Here is a 19,616-nt window from a genome sequence, read left to right on the forward strand (position 1 = left end):
TAAATCTTCCCAACATTCTTCCATCTTTCAAGCACCCAGGCCAGGATTCTGAAATTTCTGTGGCATTGTATTCAGATGTAGGCTCTGGAGTACTCAACAATGAACTTACAAATATTTCACTCAGAATTTTTCTGTTACCATATTGCAAGTGAAAAATCTTAATTCAGACTCCAACAGTCAGACAAAGGAGTATAAAAGCTAGGGATAGCATGAAAAAAAGATGCTTTGAAAGCCTCTCCCCAGTTGAATTAAAGAGCTTGGAAATACAGAAATACAGTATAAACAGAAAAGCATTAAAAATGTTTTTCAGTGTTTTCTTTTGTACTCATTCTTATTGTTCTCAACATAGAGAAGAAAATGTGTGAGTGGGAGTAGAAATGACAGAACTGTGAGTGATATATTCTCTATCAAAGGAAATTAGTGGCAATTGTCCAAGAATCAAGTGCGGAATATTTATAACCATTTGTAGTCCACGTTTGTTAGATTGATTAGCTTTTACACACAATACCTTTTAACTTTTTAAAGTCACATATTTGATACACAAAACGATGCAGATGCAAGTATGAAAATCTTATGGCACAGCATGGATACTTAGGAACTTCCTGCTTGCCTGTCACTTGCTACCTTTTGCAAGGTGATCTGAAAGTTCTCAAGTGCATGCAGCAGCAAAATTGATAGAGACTTCAAATTCGTGAGAAATCCAATTGCTTTCTTTCAAACATTCTGAGGAGGTGGTTTATCTCCAAGTAAGGCAGGAATTGAGTGCAAAGGTTGTGAGCTAAAATGAGAATATACAGTTGTGAAGTAGCAGGGAAAGGTTACTAGAAATGTTTTAGATTTGAAGTAATTACTTATAGTCTGTATAATATCTAATTCACTCCTCAATTAATTTTCTTGTTTAATGAAATGTGTAAAGACAAGCTGTGCTACACCTGTTTGACAGTCTTTTGTAGTTTTTCCCACACATTTTTATTTGAAGTACTTGAAATCTTGGTGTTTGTTCTCAGTGGATATCTCCAGAAACACTGAAAATTTTGGGACTAAGAGTTTAATTTCTAGTTTCATAGAAGTTAATCTTTAGGTGGCTGTATAGGATTGACAAAAATGTTTGGAGAGAGACTGAAAGAAAGCAGTAGTCCAAAATCTGAGGTGGAGGCTTTGATTGCTTTCTTTCTCGTCTCAAGCAGCATAATTTCAATACAAGGCTGCCAGTGCTAGATTCTAGAAACACTCAAAAATAAAATGAGTAAAAAGTAGTCAGAGAACAGCTCCTTCCTTCCCCCACTCCTCTCCAAGATCCACCTGGGAGCATATCCTGGGAATGAGGAACATTGATGTGGAAGGTACATCAAGGGTAATCAGGTCTAGTTGCCTGGCACACTGCTGTTATTAATTATTGACTACCTCACAGTGACCTTCAGGCTGTACTTCAGAGAGAAAAGACAGTATGGGTCAGACTAAAACTATCAACTCCTCCCAGAGAGGGTTTTCTGTGCCTGCACAGATATCTGTACTGTATAGCTGCAGTAATGAAATAAAGTGAAGTTACATAGAGTTTGGAGTGCACACTTGACCTGAAGACATAGCAACTCCTCTTTTCTTGACATTATTCTCAAGTGAATTAAGAATTTAATTACAGATTTTGACTAAGTCATTCCATGAGAAGTAATTCAGGAACTCTTTCCTCTGAAGATTATGAACACATAGATAAGCTAAAGAGTTACTGATAAAAGTGCTTCAAAATAGGAAAGAAGTTGTGATTTTTCAGAGTCAATTAGAGGACATTAATAGCCCAAGGAACGGAAAATAAGAAAATCTGAAGAGTCGAAAAAGCATTGGAAATTATTCTGTTGAATTGCAGTAAAAAGAATGCTATAGGCTATTCAATAAAAGCACACAGGGAGTGATTCAGCTCAGTTCCTAATTTATTCATAAATTACCTTAGCACTCCCTTAGAAATAATAGAGGGCTACGTGGAGCAAGGGCAGCATAATTCAGCAGATCTTCATCTGTGCTTAAACTGGAAATACTGCATGCCTTAAAAGAATTAAGTCATTCAAGTAGATTTCTCAGACAGCTAACTTGGCTTCTCCAGCCAACTTTTTTGAAAAGGAGCAGAAAACCTACCTCACCCAGCCAACCACTACAACCCATTTTTCAGAGCAGCATAACACAGAACAGACCTCAAACTTTTCTGTATGTGAGCTACTTAAAGGAGTAGATTGCATACTAACATCTGATAATTGAGCTGATATCAAAGCCCATAAAGCTACTAGCCTTGTTCTGATCTGTTAAAGCAGATCAAACCACAGTGAAAAAAAAAAACAGGTTTCTTGATATGAAAATCTATATACTTAAACATGACATATCATGTTGTAGAAAAGCCTCCTACACAACTGAAGATTTAACTTCTAAAACTGCTTATAAATATTAATACAATATCATAATCCATTTAATTCTCAACATCTTTCTAAATTTGCAACAAGGATTTCGCAAGTCAACTCTTTCATCTTCAAATGCATGTTAAGATGTCAAGACAAGAGCTGTCACTTTAAACCCACCTGCAGGCTTTAAAAAAGACAGGGTGCAACCTACTGGTGGAGTTACAGTTAATTCCCCGGAAAGGTTCTTGAAAAAACTCTAGAGAATCAAAAATCAGGTTTATGCACACATAGCCTTGAAATCATGGATTAAATAGGGCCAGTCTTGGATATCTTTCCTTCTCTGACACAAAAATAACACCTGAACTTGGAGGTCTTCAGGTCGAGTTTACACAGCTTCATTACTAACAAAACTAACTTCTGCATTACTTGAATACATGTCCCAATAACAAGGACTGTCTCCTAACTTATTGTCAGAATCTTTGTGACAAAGCACAAACTTGCTCAGTTGCTTTGAAGAAGAATGCTCCCCTACTCAGAAAGGATCAGGAAACATAGCAAGTGATGAGAAGTTTATCAAAATTAGGACCAAGAATTAATAGTGTTATTATCAACTAGATCTAGGTCTCCTATGTGACGTCATCCTAATTATCACATTAAAAAAGGCCAAAGTTAATTGGAACAATAACGAATTTCCCTGTTTCTCAATTCAAGAAACCAGCAGATGAACAATTAATACAATTTATTATTTTACTTGGCTAAGGAATGCCTCAGCAATTTACAAGAGACATCATTCCTAACTCCAGCCAGTGGTGTTTGCCTCCTTCAATAATTGAATAGTGAATTATTTGAATTATATACCTTTCTATATTAAGACCTAAGAGGTCTATAACTCCCATATACTTGGTTAATTATCGTTAGAGCTCTGGCTCCTATTAAAACTTGAAATAGGCATTAAAATGCTGTTTTGCATGGGGATTATGGTGCTATCTTCACACATAGAAGACCCCAGCATAATCATACATTTAATACGTAGTTCATAGAGGGAAGCAAGAGAAGTGCAGCACATTTCTTTCTTAGCAAATACACACAACACAAATTCCACACTATATATAGTCTTAACTTGCAGCATAAGTCTTCCTACTGTTCTGTTAGTGTGAAAGTGATGAGTAATATGGTCATAAGAACAAAGCTGTTAAAATGTTCAAGATAAAATATTTATGCACAAAGTAATTTCCTGCCATGCTACCCTAGTACTTCAGTTTGTAGGGAATTAATCTGAATAGATGCAGGTTTAGGCACCAAGATGGTCCTGAATGTCAATCCAAATTATCTGTATATCTTCATTCAGCATCATTGACTTCTAAGTTGCAAACACAGGCTGCCATTACATTCTGAACTGCAACAATACCTCCAAAACACTTGCTTAAATGCCAGAGGCCAGGACAGTTAGTTTTGAAAACTGGCAATTCACTGATACAATCATCCCTCAAACAACAAAAAAAAAAGTTCAGAATTCTCACTGAAAACTTTGTAAATATTGCAATGTAGACCAGGTTTAAATTCACTAAACATTGCAAAATAACACTGTAATGTCTAACAGAGAAATTAAGTATTCCAACACCTTCTGTTGGGTTTTGGCAGATTTTCTTGTTTTTCTTTTAGTTTGGTGTTTTCTGTCTTTTTGTTTTTTCTTCCGCTTAAAGCGCCACCATAATATTGTCTTCTCTAAAGTTTGTTGACATGAGTAGGTTATGAGTGGTCTATTACTTTGATTTCTGGGGTTTTTGTTTTGGTTTTTTGGGGTTTGTTTTATTGTTTGTTTGGTTTTTACACTGTTTTATCAACATTCCTGTCCAGAGGAAATTTGAGACATACGTTTTGAACATTAAGCATTCAAATGCAGGGTAGGAAAGAGAAACAAACAGGGTTCTCAGTGTAGAAAGGAGGAAATTAGAAAGTTATTGAAAAAGTAAAACTAAACTTCTTCACTCACATTACTAGGACTTTCACCAGTTCTTCCACATAATAGTATGATGGGGCCAGACATCTCAATTAATCACATTGCTTGGCACAAACAGCACAGTTCTCATGAAACTTGCTAACTGTAATTTCTGTGACTGAAAAGGCATAAACCAAAGGAAAATGAGACATGCCTCAGATAAATACAAAGCCAGGTGTTTGACACCTTACTTTTTGGATAACAGTAATCTATTTCTGTATTACAGAGTACACACTACAAAGTAAAATAAACAAATGGCAAGATTTCGAAGAACACCAAACCCCAAACTTACAACTCCCTAATTCTTGCAGGCTGTATTTAGAGTACCACAGCAATTCCTTCAGCCATGTAGAGTGAGCAGCTATGGAGCCATGGCTGGAACATGTGAAGCAGAAATAGACCCAGCAGATTTCTGTTTCTCATTGGGGCAGTTTGTGCTACAAACACAGCTGCACCACGATTACCACTGCACTCAAATCAGCACACAGCCACAGTAAATAGAGGTGGCACTTCTAAAATTCTATTTACTTTTTGAGATGCCTAGTATTAACCAGTGAGGCTTCAGCACAAAACTAGATATAACAGGTACAGATTACAACACTCCTTATACCAGATCATCAGCATTGCTTCTGAGGAGATAATGCCACCCAAAAATCAGAGGCCCATTACTTTATGCTGGAAAAAATACATTTTGTGTCTGTAAGACTACCAAGTATCAACACCAAATGGGACTATTACACTAATAAATCATTATATTTGAGGTATTACATAGTATTTTGTGGCTTTGAGTTTTTGGTTTGGTGCTTTGGTTTTTTAAACTCAGATACAAAGACTGTATTAGTCACATTCTTTTTTCTGGGAAACATATCAGGGAAAATAGAAATGTAAGAACACTCCCTGGCATTCATCCCTTCCCGAAGCATGACAGAAATTTCTGAACTTTAAGAAAATGTCTTTTGATCCACCGAGCAGCAGTGAAAATCCTTTCTTTATTGGCACATTTATCAGAACAATGTTCTGGTTCTTCACATTCCTTGCTTTGTGCATTTACCAGAAAAAGAACAAACCCCTTTAGAATGGCTTCAGTCTCCCAGATGCTTTGTTTAGACATCTGCAGCACCCTGTGAAATCAATCTCACCATGAACATGTCTATATTTAGACCCCTGAACTGCACAAGTGTTTTACTGCAGCGTGGCGCTTGCATAGAAGTACAGGCTGAGGGCCACCAAAGCTTTGTCAGTTCATGCTCTGAACTAGAAAAAGTTCATGCCTCATTTCTTCTCACTACTTCTCTACCTCCACTGCCCACTCTTGCTGTAAATAAGTATATTTTGGCATTCTTGGTGCCTTCTCCCTCCAGCATCTCTAATGGGGTAGCTATTTACCACACTGCAGCTCATCAGGTGGCTGTCATTTCAGTATTGCTTTATGTGCTGCATACGTCAGATTTTTTATTTGCTGGCAGGAAGTCTGAGCAATGTGTCCTCAGCAAGGATTCACTTATTTCCCTCATTGCTTCCTGAAGAAGTTGCAAGACACGGATAATCATTCACAGGATTTCTTGCTGAGTGCTTTGGGCAAACGTGTCACATTGAGTTATTCTGCTCTCTGACAGATATTTGAACCTTAAAAATGTTTAAGCCAAGATCGACAGTTTGAAAGTAATAGATCCTTGGAGGAGAGCAGCCTTGAAAAAGAATTATAGCCTACAGAAGACACAATAAAAGCCCAGGCAAATCTTGTGGCAACTCTGTAAACATACCCAGAATAATCATGAAATAGATATCTAGCAGTAATTTTGTAGAAAAGGGCAATTTTGCCCCCCTCCAAAGTTATTTTCCAGTACCAACTACCACAGAAGATTCCATTACAATTATTCACAATTCTCACCACAGGTGCTGTCATGTTCCTACAACACAGAGGAGATTATGGGTCTAAGTATGCTGCTGTTACAGGAAAGGGCATAGGGTTAGGACACCAATGGCTTGTCTTAAAAACATCAGATATAAGGTTCTGCACACTTCCTTTCCATAGGATAGCCATGTTGTTGGTTCTCCTTTAAATCCCTAATAATTTATTAAGGACAACAGAAATCAGACTCAGATTATGAGTTTTGAGCCAAGAGTTAAACAACAGAAAGCACAATTATATGGCATGTTAGCATAAGCATAGGAATTCTTACCATCCATTAGTTTATTCCCCATTCCTTCCTTCATAAATCAATGCTCACAATGAGTTTATTTCTCTTAAATAAAAGAACAATTTGCAAAACATTAGAGCAATGAAAGTTAATCCTTACACATCTGTCAGCATAAGCCATTTTATCTCCCTCAATAATGTCATTTAAACATTAAGTGCAGAAAGTTGAAGCAAAGCTTTTTTTTTCCAATATTGCTTTACTAACCAAGATCAGATTCAGGAAAGGATTGCTTTACTAACCAAGATCAGATTCATTTCACTTTTGAGCAAAGTGAGCTGGGACACCAAAGTGAGCAGGACCTCACTCGCCAGCTGACACTGACTGTATTCACCTACAGCTAGAGAAACATCACACAGACATACTGATTTAACCAGCCTGTTCTAGTCACACCAACTGTATTTTGTTTGGATAACTCTATAAGTGATTCATTTGTAAGAATATATTGATGGTATGACTTCATTAAGTATTGTCTTGTTTATGCTGTTAATTTCAAATTTAAGAGCAATAGTGCCCAAAACAAACAGTAGCTTCAGAAGAGGCTGTTAAACAGGTCCTTTAATATGTCTCCTTATAATTACACCTTTATCTTTAATGCAAATGCATCAAGAATAGTTTAAAGACCAAAACCATTCTAAGTAGCCCAAAAAATCCCACCTGAATACGATATCAGTGAATAGCCATTGGAATCACAAAACATGATCATAAATGAATCAGAGAGATTCTGCCATCTCCATTGCATCACTCCACTGTTTCAAAGAGTTGTGTTCTAATAATCTCAAGTCATCTACAAGAAATAGTCAAACAGAATAGAAAATGTGAATTCAAATGTGACTCAAAGTGGAGCTCAGTGAAGTTCCAAAGCCTGAAGTAAATGAAGGTTTAGAACTCATTCTTTCAAATAAGCTTTAATTCAGGCCTATACAATCTACAACTGCAATTACTTTTCTCCCCCCTTTTTGATATTAGCTCACATATTTTGTCTTATATTAAATTTGCTGCTGACATCTCAGGTGAGGACAGTGGCTTCCTAAAGGTGAGGCAGCATTTCACACAATGGGTACTTCAGTGCACTCACCTTTAACAGCACACAAACTTTGCACATTTACATAAAGTTTGAGCAGGTACATTCTTTCAAATTCAAGTTTTTGCACAAACACCAGTATTGGGCAATTATCTCTGCCCTCAATTTATTCAAACTAACATGAAATCCATCAAGAGTTTCCCACAAAGGCTAAAATCATGGGTTTTAGCATTTTATGACCACATAGCTCAATCTAATTCCTACAGTTTCAAATCGCTTGAATGAGCTTCGAAGTTGTGCTAAGTAATGATGTCTTGGGTCATTAACTTGAACACTGCCAGCTTGCCCTCATGATTGCATTTACTTTAATTAATGTAAGGTAGTAATTAATGGCACACTTAACAGAAAGGACTGCTTTAGCACATTGCCAGTTTTTAACAAATAAAGCAATCTCAAAGTGTTTCAAGCAAGGCTGGAAATAATCTGTTGCAGGTGGCAAGTGCAGGGACAAAACGGCTAAGCCAGTGTTTTGTGGGTTTTTTTCTAAATTTCAGTGCAGCAGGTTTAATTGCCATGCTAAAACCCTTGCCCACATTTTATCACATTTCTTTTGATTTTTGCAATACTAAATTTGATTTATAAAAAAACACTTCAGCATATATTCATTGGTTCTGTGTAAAATTATGAAAGGGTTGGAGACAGAAGTGTAGTTATTCTACCATAGTAATGAGGACATCAAAACAGAACTCATTAAATAACTGTGTACCAACCTCCCACTACCCTGAACAGCTCTTTTAACAAAAACACTTGGTATTCGGACCTCATTCTCCCCTAATCCATCTTTTGCAAGGTTCCAGCTTCTGGTGGAACTTGGACCAAGCCAAGCTTTATTCATGGGATGAGCCTCTTCAAAACCACTTAATCTTCCCTAAGTTTTTGAGGGGAAAAAGGCCTAAAAAAGATAATACTTCCACTAGCAGAAATAAATTTAAGATATAAAAACAGCAGTTTGGTACATGATAGAAAATTCATTTTCTAAATACTCTGCTCCACAAAAACACTAATCCACACGATGACTTCCAACTTGAAGACTGATTACTAAATTTTCCAAAGCCAAGAGACATTGATTGTGTCAGCGTAGCATTTAAACAAAGTATTTGAAGAGAATACTCCTTGACAGACCTGGGTCAATTATTTGAACTGGCAGAGTGTACAACACCACATTGACATGAGACAAAATTTGATGCTAGAACGAGGTATCAAGTATAGCTGATATACAAAACAGTAACACAAAAGGAAACTCATCAAGGGGAAAGCTAATTTCTTTGACTTTTCCTTCTCCATCCTGAAAGACAAACTGAGAGCATAGGCCTACTAAGGTCTGTATGACATGATCACAATAATCATTATCCCAAATGTTTTCACTGGCAGGGGATGAGAGAATAAAGACCTAGGAAGCAGAAAAAATAGTTCCAGATATAAGATTACTTCTGGATGATTCAGAAAGAAATCTGTCTGCCAGCATTAAGAACAAGTTTCTTTGAGAGCCATCTGTGGGAAATAACTGCACCTGAAGCCTGGCAAAAAGCACATTTTTTTCTTAATGACTCATTAGTTCACTTTCTCCTCTGAAAATGATAAAGCTTCCATTCCTGTATTTGGTGATGAGGTTAAAATACAGGGAGAAAGTGAGAGAAAAATGGCAAAAAACCAAAGGGACAGCAAAGAACAGGTGGAAAATTGTTGCAGAGGGAGATGCACCACATGCCCCCAAACCTTTGTTTTTCGTATTTCCTTCCACAAGATTGCTCCCTGCATCACAACAATGGTGAAGGGTACATCTGGAGATGTTAAATACCATGAACAGGGTGGGAGTCTTTCCACACATGCATAACCAGGGAACAATCTCAGAAACACCTCACTAAGTCCCCATCTTCTGGTCCATGTACCATCCCTAGGTCTGCAGGCAGACTCTGACAGCGCAGAAGAACAAGCTCCACTCCCATTTGTGAACTTGTATTTTCTTTACAGCCTCAAGTACTAACAAGGAACACATCTGTTTAGAATAAATGCAGAGATTTAGTGTACACCAAAGTACAGTCTAATATATTTGGGAGTTACAGAATAATTATAAAAACATCAATAATCATAGACAGTTTACTGGCCTGACATCAGAAACCATATAATTGCAAATACTCAAAACCTCTAAATCTAAAATCCAGAGTGCATAAGTACAAGCTGGACCTAGAAAATTAGTTTAAACAGATACTTAAGGAGAGGAGAACTCTGATAAAGTCATGAATTAAAGCAGTCACCACAGGACTGACTGCAGAAATGACAAATAGTTATAATATTTTCATCCAGCTATCAGTTCCAAGAGATATCACAGCATGGGGACCTTCTATAGTCACATCACTGTCATCTCATCCTGGCCTCTTCACTTGGTTATTGTCACCCTGTATCCTGACTACCCAGAAGGAGGTATAGTAACCAAGAGACTGCTGACCAGAGCATACAAGCTGCCTGGCACCAAAATCATCCACCATTCTCACTTTTGGATGTAATATCAGGCAATGCACTTCTGAAGGAACAGAGCCAAACAAATCAGACTAAATTAAAGTAAGGACAACTGAAGATTACCTTGTTAATAGATAGACAAGATACCAAGACTAAAAAAACAAAATATAAATTATTATCTGTGTTCATCTATATGTATAGAAATAAAAGAAAATATTTAAGAGGAAAAACAGCATCCAATTATTTAGAATACTTTAAGCTGGAACAAAAAAAATGCTGAGCAATGAGCTGTAGCTCACTATCACATACACAGATAGGAAAAAGTCTGAGTGTCCATGACTTAAGAGGTTTCATCTCTCTTCTGGAAGTTCTGCCACTATTCCCACCTAAGAGATGCACTTGGCAAACCATTCCTTCAGGCATAATAGCAACTGGAGTGGACAGTAAATAATGAACAATAATCAGTAAATAAATATCAGTAAATAATGAATACTATCTGACTGAGCTCACTCAGTCAAGGGGCATGATCTGTTTGCTGCACCATTGGTATTTCTATGATGCTATTTTACCTTGGTTTCTCACATATCTTTTACAGCTTTCATACAGCAGTATTAACCCAGCACTTTTAAAGTGGTTCCTTCAAAACTGCATGTTGGACAGCCCCACCCATCATGTTGGTGTAATTTCAGAGGACACACTTGGGGATAGATTTGGATGTATATGGCATCAAGCTCTGAACTAATGCTTCAGAACAGCTTTGTCAAACCGTTTCAAAAAATACAATTTTTTTTTCCTTTCCTTTGCACACAGACCTCCTACATGGAGCTGAAAACCCCAGAGCTTCTAGCTAAATCATCTGGGAATCACTTCGCCTTTCAAACCACAGTGTAATCCTTGCCCTTGACAAGATGCATGCCAGGCAAAGTCTGAAAACACACAAGGGCTTTCAACCCAGTAAATCCCAGGAAACTGTCCACAATGGAGTTTCTAACTCTCTGTAGCTCTTGTCCTTTAAATTTCAGTGTAACCTAGTTAAAATAGGTATTAAATAAAAAATTTAAAAAAAAAATGGAAAACAAACAAAAAAAACCAACCAAAATCCAAATTAAGCTAGTTTCATACTTCTGCTCCACAGACACAGAATTTAATTTGAGGAAGTAGTACAAGATGTGATACATGCAGAGTGATAGAAGTCACCCAACTTCAGCATGCCCACATGCACAGACCTCAGTGATGCCCACAGAGGCTATTTCTCATGCCCAATCACACTGAACATCAATGAACAGAGTCAGCTTTAATAAGTTCTTCACAGGCTTTGCAGCAAGGCTTGCATAGGTTTGTGTTTGGGGCTGTGCTTTTGTGGGTTGAAGTTTCTAACAGTGAGCAGAATTGGAAATTGTTGGCAGGCTTACAGAAATAACACAGATGTAGTGTGACAGGAGTCAGAGTGCTAAGCTAAGACTTGCTGTAATTGAAACATCAGGCAATGGAGAGGCTGATTAAAATCAACATTTTCATCTGACTATTTCAGCCCTCCAGGAGATGGTCCAGAGACCAAATTGCTAGAAATTAGTCATGCCTTGCTCATTACCCCAAAGGCACAGACTTGCATACAAGACTTTGAACACATAACTCAAAAAGCTCACTGTTGTCCAAATGGGACAGTTTTAAAGCAAAGGGACATAAAGAACAAACACAAAAAAATCCCAAATTCACCAAAACATACAAAAAACCTCACCAGATTTAGGTAATATTTCCTTTGTTCCTTTCAAAAGTGTTTTTACTCAACATCTGTTGATTTAATACATATCCTACCCACATCAGGGTAAAAATGCATAACTGATTATGTTTTGCCATCACTACACCCAGAAATAGTGTAGTCAGTAACTAAATTTTGGAAAGTCATGAAGAAATTCTGATACAGATTAAATTACTGGAAACCAGGTACACAGCTTTTATCTCCATTGCATTTGTATAAATCCTAAAGTAAACTATGTATATATAACATACACAAAGTGTCACAACATATGCATGAAATATCTAACTACATATGATATGTGTATCAAAGCTGTAGTAGGAGGAAGAATAAGTTCCCAAAACCTGGGAAAAATTCCATTATTTTACTTGAAAGGAATAGTTTTCTTGATTTTTTTAATTTTAAGCTCTGCATACATCAAGTGAAGTCCTAAATTAGGCATTACCAAAGATCCTTTTCTGATCACTAGATTACCAAGGGATAAAGTTAGAAGTTTTATTAAATCCAAAAGTTTATATTATTAAATAATGAACTAAAGTTCAGGGCTTCAAATTTTTGGGGAAAAAATTAAGGCAATAATGATTCATGTAGTTGTTGAAATTTCTAGCATCAAACTATGTTTAAAATGTAATATAAAACTACTGAACAGCTTTTGAGTTACAGATAATGCCAGATGATTATTTAGCCTCTTTTGAAGCTAAGGAAAGGTTATATTTCCTAGACATTTCCCCCTCCTCTTTGAGTCAGTAAAAAACCAATAAGGCCTCAAGTCTAGAGAGGTTCCATTTGTTTCCAGACTCATTATTTGTAGAGCCACTAACTTCCTGCAAGAATCTTTCCTTTAAAACAAACATTTATTTGTCAAGGGCAGACTAAAATAAACTTTCTCTGTGATGCACACAATAAAAAATTTCCTTTGTGAATACAAACTAGTATCCTCAAAGCATGTTTCAACTGAAACCAAACACTGAATGCTAAGATTTCCTATTCTTCCTTATAAATATTGAAAATTGTACATAAAATGTCTAATGAGAATCCTTTTCCTAAGTTTGCCTCTAGTACCCAAGATGTACATGCACCAAGACCAACTGCAATGCATCAATATCACATTAACACAAAAAAAAACAAGATAAACAGTCAAAAATTAGTTTTGACACTTCCTCCCTCACAATTTTTAATTACTCTAGCAAGTCCTCTACCAAGATTGGTATTCATTTCCTGAAAGCAGAGCTGTTGCATGACAAACAGCACATTACTTGTGACCAGCAAAGCAGTCTTTACTGCTCCTGTCTCATGAATAAATATCATAACCAACCTGAGAAGTGGGCTTCCATCAATATAATATGTTTATTATATATAATTCAAATGAGAAAAAGTTATGTTTCAATGATCCATGATATTTAAAATCATGGTGCTTGACTGCAACTATCAGCACCACAGCAGGATACCCAGTATGAAGCAAGAAAGCAATTTCATTTCCAAAGGGTTCTCTGGAAACCAATTTTAAAGTTTTGAAGTAAACAAAAAAAACCCCACTGAAAGACTGCTGTAATAGCATTTTGAGCCTATTCTACCCATGTGCACAACATAACTTCAAATCTTAGTAGCCTGGAAAAGCAATACAATTATAATCCAAATATTGGGGGTTTGCTTTTTATTTTTAATACCCTGAGCTGGGAGGGATCCACAAGATTTCCAGAAGTTTCCTTTCCCTCACTGTTAGTTTGGACTTGCCAGTAAGGAGAGACCTAGAAATAGTCTGTTGGTCAGGACAGAGCATTTTGCAATTTTTCATCTAAAACATTAAGAGGTTTTTAGAGTGCTGGTCACTCCATTGTCACTCAGAGTCCAGCCCATATTACAAATTGTTCCTGAAGAAATAAAATTTGAACTGACATGCACTCCACTAAAAAAAAAGGAAATAACCCCCCCATATGGTGTCTGTCATAGAAAGAAAACAAGCATCATGCCTACACCAGAATTTCATTGTTAAATGTTTTTAGTATACTTAATTGCAAAGATGGATCAATAGTTCAGCTACTGATTTAATATTTCATTAAGCTAGGGGACACTACCCTAGCTGGTGACCTGCCACAGAGCACAGATTTAATGACTGAATTGCATCTTCTGAGAATTCTTGATTACAAGGTTACTTCTGATCTGCAGTCAGACTGAGATGATCTTTTGTTAAAGGTGTGATTCCATAACACACAAAATTGTCATTAGAGAAGGCAGCAGCTTTCTGTTCAATAAAGGCACATAATTTACATTTTAATTATTGAATCTGGAGACAGCATGTCTGAGGGGGAATCTGCAACACCATTTAAGACAATTTTTGCAATATCACTAAACCGCTAAGTTTATGAAACCACTCTGATTAAATGATAAGCATTTTCTTGTTGAACAGCATGATGCCAATCAAACAGGAAATTGGGGGTCAAATTAATTGTCCTTCTCATTCCAGTAAGGCAATCTAAACCAATCATGATTGCAAAGAATCTACAATTAAACAGAAATTACATCACAGATAATTCTTTATAAACATCACAATGTATTCAAATTCAGTTATTGTGATAACTTAGGCAGCAACAAGCTCAAAATGAGCAGTGTTTGATAACATCTACTCAGAAGCAATCTAGAAAAAAGATAAGTTTTCTTTTCAGCTCAATTTTTGAAAGAGATATGGAATTTGTAAGGACAATACATTTCTTATATAAAAAAACAGATTGAGATTTCAAGTACTCCTGTACAACAACAAACCCCAAAAAACCCCAAAACAAATGAAAAAACACTAAGCTGAAATTTTGATACAAGCACAGTAGCTGAGGAGTGAATAGGCAATAGGACATACAGAATCATGAAACATCTAAAACTCTTGTATGGATCAAGCCATTAAATCAGAGGTTAGAACAAAAACATCCAGCAGTATATCAAAATCTCTCTAGAACTGGGATAATCCAAGGAACAAGCAAACAGGCTCCCTTCAGCAGCAGGAGAAGGGTTATTTCCATGATGTCTTTACTTGCTAAGAAAAATAAAGATACTGCACAAGTCACTATTTCTAAGACACTACAGCTCTCAGGAAATCAAGCAATGTGTTTCATAGGGTGCATTTAACGACAGAAATAATTAAGCATCACTGATAACAAGGGGTTTATTTCAGGGTTTTGCTGTTCTGTTTCACTTGAGGCAGTTATTCCATCTGTTGAACAACACAAGGGAGGAGGGGAAAGGTGTGAAAAAAGGTAACCTTCCTGCTTCTCTTTTGAAAACTTTTTAAACCTCACTTGTGCTTTGTGCCTTTGAAGCCACTCCTCCACCCTCAACAACCAACAGACTACAACTACAGCAAATGTTACCTGCCATAGACATGGGCCAGCATCTGATGCCCAAAGACAGCTTTTGAAAATTAAAACATTTTTCCCCATACACACTGTAAAGTTTATTTCTTATTTATACCGTAAGTGTAATCCTGTTTTCACCAGGATGACCATTGCATCAATTCTAATAACAATTTTAGTTTAATTTACAAGAGTTATTTACATTGAAAAGCAATTTCAGACTCTCTAGCCTCTAGGCTTAAAGCTAGAAGGCAATTTGCACTCAATATATTCCCTTAAAATCACATCCATTTTTTCCCCCAAGAGTGCTTCTTTTGTACTTCTTGTTCATCTTAATGAGATTTGAACAAGTTATTTAAGAAGCTATAAATCCCAATTGAAGATTTGACTGATTTTTAAGCAACTTAAAATACTTTATTATAGAGCCTTTAGTCTTAGATAATAATTTTCTACATAATATTTAAATAATTAACCTGTTGCAAAACGTGCTCTTTATAAAGTAAGCCTCCAGAGCACAGCTATAAAATGAATTTGGGACTAAGAGAATGCATCGTATTACATTTCTTCCATGTTGCAAGGTTTCCTCTTTTTTAACATCAACTTATTACTATGTACAAGTACACCACAAGCTAAATTTTCGTAGCATCTGTATTATAAACACTCTTATATTCCACACTAATCCCTTCAGATAATGCTCTCTTGTTCTTTTATTCAAAGAGCTGACTGTAGGCAGGGAGGAAAGGAAGAATTATCATCCTTGTGCAGGCAGGAATCAGGATCAGAGAAGCTTAGCTACCTGTTGGAATTGATACAAGAGCCAAGCCTTCCTCCAAAGCAATCTCTGCCTCAAGACTGGCATTCCTTTCAAAGCAGTCTAAGAGGTTCCTAAAACACATCTTGAAATAACAAGGCAATCCACACCTGGATTCAGACAGTAACGGGTCTTTCTGCACAATCAAAATTGTTTATTAAATCTAAACCCAGCCCAAATTCATTTACTCGGGAAGTTACCAAATAGTCAGACCTGATTATGAACATTGAATGTAAAGATTAAAAAGCTACTGCTGAAAGGGATCAAGTTTTATGCTTAAAACTGTTCTCTTGATTTTGAGAAAAGAAAATTAACTGGAAGTCTTCTAAAACAAGTAGCTTTGAGAAGTTCAAGATATCAAAATATTACAATATTTATACCTACAATGTAGAATTATATATCTCCAATAAAGAACTCATATTTCCACTGATATCACAAGAATGTTCCACATTGCCTCTGTATTACAAAATAAAGAAATAAATCACACATTAAGCCATCAAAGGCTAATCTCAGTCAATGATTAGACTATTTTTGCTTATCATGCTCTGTTCCCAGTTCTGCAGATTAAATATGATTTTCCTGCTTTTATGAGTATCAGTCTGGGAAGATGGCATGAGATGCAAGTATGAGATTGAGCAAATAACAAGTATTTAGACAGAATACTTTCTAGATCAGAAAAGAAAAAAATGCACACCCCTGTTCTTCCATTTACCACTGCAGAATTTAAAAAAAAAAAACACAACAAAACCACCTCAATCTACTCCCCCCTACACAAACAGTATTTTATAATTTATACCTATTCTTTAAATATGCTGTAGATAAGGAATTAAGAATGGAACAAACTTCCCAGGACTCAGAATCAGCCCCACATTCCAGGTCTAACATTGACACTTTGAGTGCTCACACATGGCTGCTGCTACTTTTGCACAACTTAGTTCTAGAGATTCTGTAATATTTCAAGGTTAATAAAAAAATTGCTCCCTATTGTGTGAGATTTTTGCTTTCCAATTTTCAGGCAGGCAGGAACTGGCCAGTGTTCACTGATTTACTGCACTGTTGCCGAAAGTTTATTTTGAATATATAACAATAAGCTTCACCACAAATGTGGTGCTTTGTCTGTTTTGAATTTATATCATCTACTTCTGGTAAGGTAGTTAATATTCCACTTCTTGGAAGAGAAAATTGTGTGAAAGAAGTTTATAAACATACTGCAAATAACTGTTTATTCAGGCTATTTATTACTAGCAAATTCTACATCACTTAAACTAACACATCTTGTCTAAGTGTGGCATGATTTTCTCACAGCTCTTGATATAATTTTCTTAAGTATGTTAGCAAACAATTCTGCTGGCAGGACTGGTTGTCCAAAACACGAGTCAAAGATTTTTTTAAAGAAGCAAATGAACATGAAGGTAAAATTGAAACTATTATACTAGGTTTTTGCACTGGATCATAAAAACACTCTCTCATTTTCCAGTGAAAAAATTACTACATTTTGAGTGCTGGCTCTAAGTATGGAATTTAAAATAGAGGGCTCTTCATGATCATTTTGCATCTTACCAACTGTGCAATGGAGATACCAATCCAGTAAAACAAAATCCAAATACACACTGTGCCATTAGCTCATAAATCAGTTTGAGGAAACATCAAACAAACTGAGCCAAGTTCAGATCTCATTAAGTTTTACTAAACCTCTGCCTCTGTGTTTACTATAGATTCTTTATCTCTATGGGAAATACACTCTATTGGGAAACCTTGCTTAATTCTCTCAGCCCCTTTTAAGAGGGAGGAAACATCCATGGCTTAAAGCGTTCTCTCACTTTCCAAGATGTTCAACATTGGCTCCCATTGCACACTTCTTAACCTGAACAACTAAACCACTAATTCCAGAGGGCTGGCCTGGAATTAAAACTGACCCACACACTGCTCTTCTGCATCAATTTGGTTTCTGTTAAAAAGTACAAGATTAAAAACACACTCAGAGGGTTTGAAATCCCCTTCTCCAAGCTCCCCAACAGAGCCTCCCCATGCCCAACCCAGAGCCAGAGCATTTCTTTGGAAGTGCCTCAATGTTCTCACCATGTCAGATGCTCACCTGGCACCCTGGCCACATGGGACTGATCAAAGGCCCCTTGCACACATTTGTTCAACCAAATTCTTTAATTGGACATTTTTTTATTACTTTTCACCAATTACTTTCAATATTCTTCCATGGTATTGTTTCTTAGATCTTTCAGAGCAAAGCACTGAGCATCACCTTCAAAGCATTTGTAATCATTGCTAATTTTAGCCTGTGTGGGATTTTTTGACAAAGTAAGGGTTTTAGATCTGTTTTATCATATCCAATGCAATACTCTGGAAACCTCTAACTTTTTACATTGAATGTGAAATAAAAAGAATAAAATCAATTTTTTCCTTTAGCAAAAGTACTGTCTGAAATCTAAAAACGTAAGCTATCAACTACAGCTATGTAATAAACCATCCCAACATTATCATTCCAGTAGAATATTTTTCAGATCTATTTAATGCCAAAAGCTATTTTTTCCTGACTTTTCCCTGCAGACCTTTGGCTCTTCTGCACATTTTCAAACACTAAATTAATAATATTAATCTTGACTATGCGCAAATCTTTTGTGAACCATTCATGTCAATTGGTGCAATAAATGAGCCAAGAATGAGTTTCTCTAATCACATTACAAAGTAGCTTTGTTGTGTTGGGCTTTTTTTTAAAGAAAAAGTGTACTTTTCCCACAACACACAGCTTGTATTCCTTTGTGACTGCTCCAGGAAAGGAAAAGAATGAGGAGCTGAACTTACTGCAGCTAACCAAATGAGTTAAGATTGGGAAACCCTTATCAAGCAAATCTTCAGGAAGCAAACTCAAAGAACACTAAGTGGCTTACTTTCTCCCTGGATCATTGGGAAGGAGAAGGAGCAGGACACAGCAACCCCTTCTCTCACATGAGAATCATTAGCATTTACAAAGTCTAAGCTTAGAGGGGAAGAAAGCCTTCCAGACCCATTCTGCAAAGGAAACCTTTCAAACCTCAACTGAGGGCAAATAAATGATGTGCCAAGTCTGGTGCAGAGAGAAAACCTGGATGCCAGAAAGTTGCCCTCCCCCTTTCTTGGAGGGCAGAAAGAGACAGATTGTTTATGCCTACTCCTATCCTGAAGTTCCCAGAGAGCTCTTAACTCTTGATGGACCAACTCCAGGGTACAATTCACCCTGAGCTGGACTGCTCTATCCAGCAAAGCCCTGAGGCAAGGAACAGGCAAAACCACATTACTCTGACTGCCAGACCAAGTGTAAGATGAAAGAAAGGTTTCAATGTTGAAAAGAAAGAAACAAGGCCTTGGAAAAGGAATTTATCCCAATACTAACCTTAGAACTATCAAGCCGGTAAACTTAGGGCTCACTGAAATCTTGTATAAATCTCTGAACTTATAAACACTGTAGCAGTCCATATCAAATTAGACCTTATTTTAGATTGCATTTTACTCTGCTATCAAGACCCAATTTCTAGGACAAAGCAGTGGATATAAGAAGGAAAAAAAAACCTCAAAGTGTATTGAAATAACAAGA

The sequence above is a fragment of the Ammospiza nelsoni genome, chromosome 7, assembly GCF_027579445.1.
Source record: "Ammospiza nelsoni isolate bAmmNel1 chromosome 7, bAmmNel1.pri, whole genome shotgun sequence".
NCBI lineage: Eukaryota > Metazoa > Chordata > Aves > Passeriformes > Passerellidae > Ammospiza > Ammospiza nelsoni.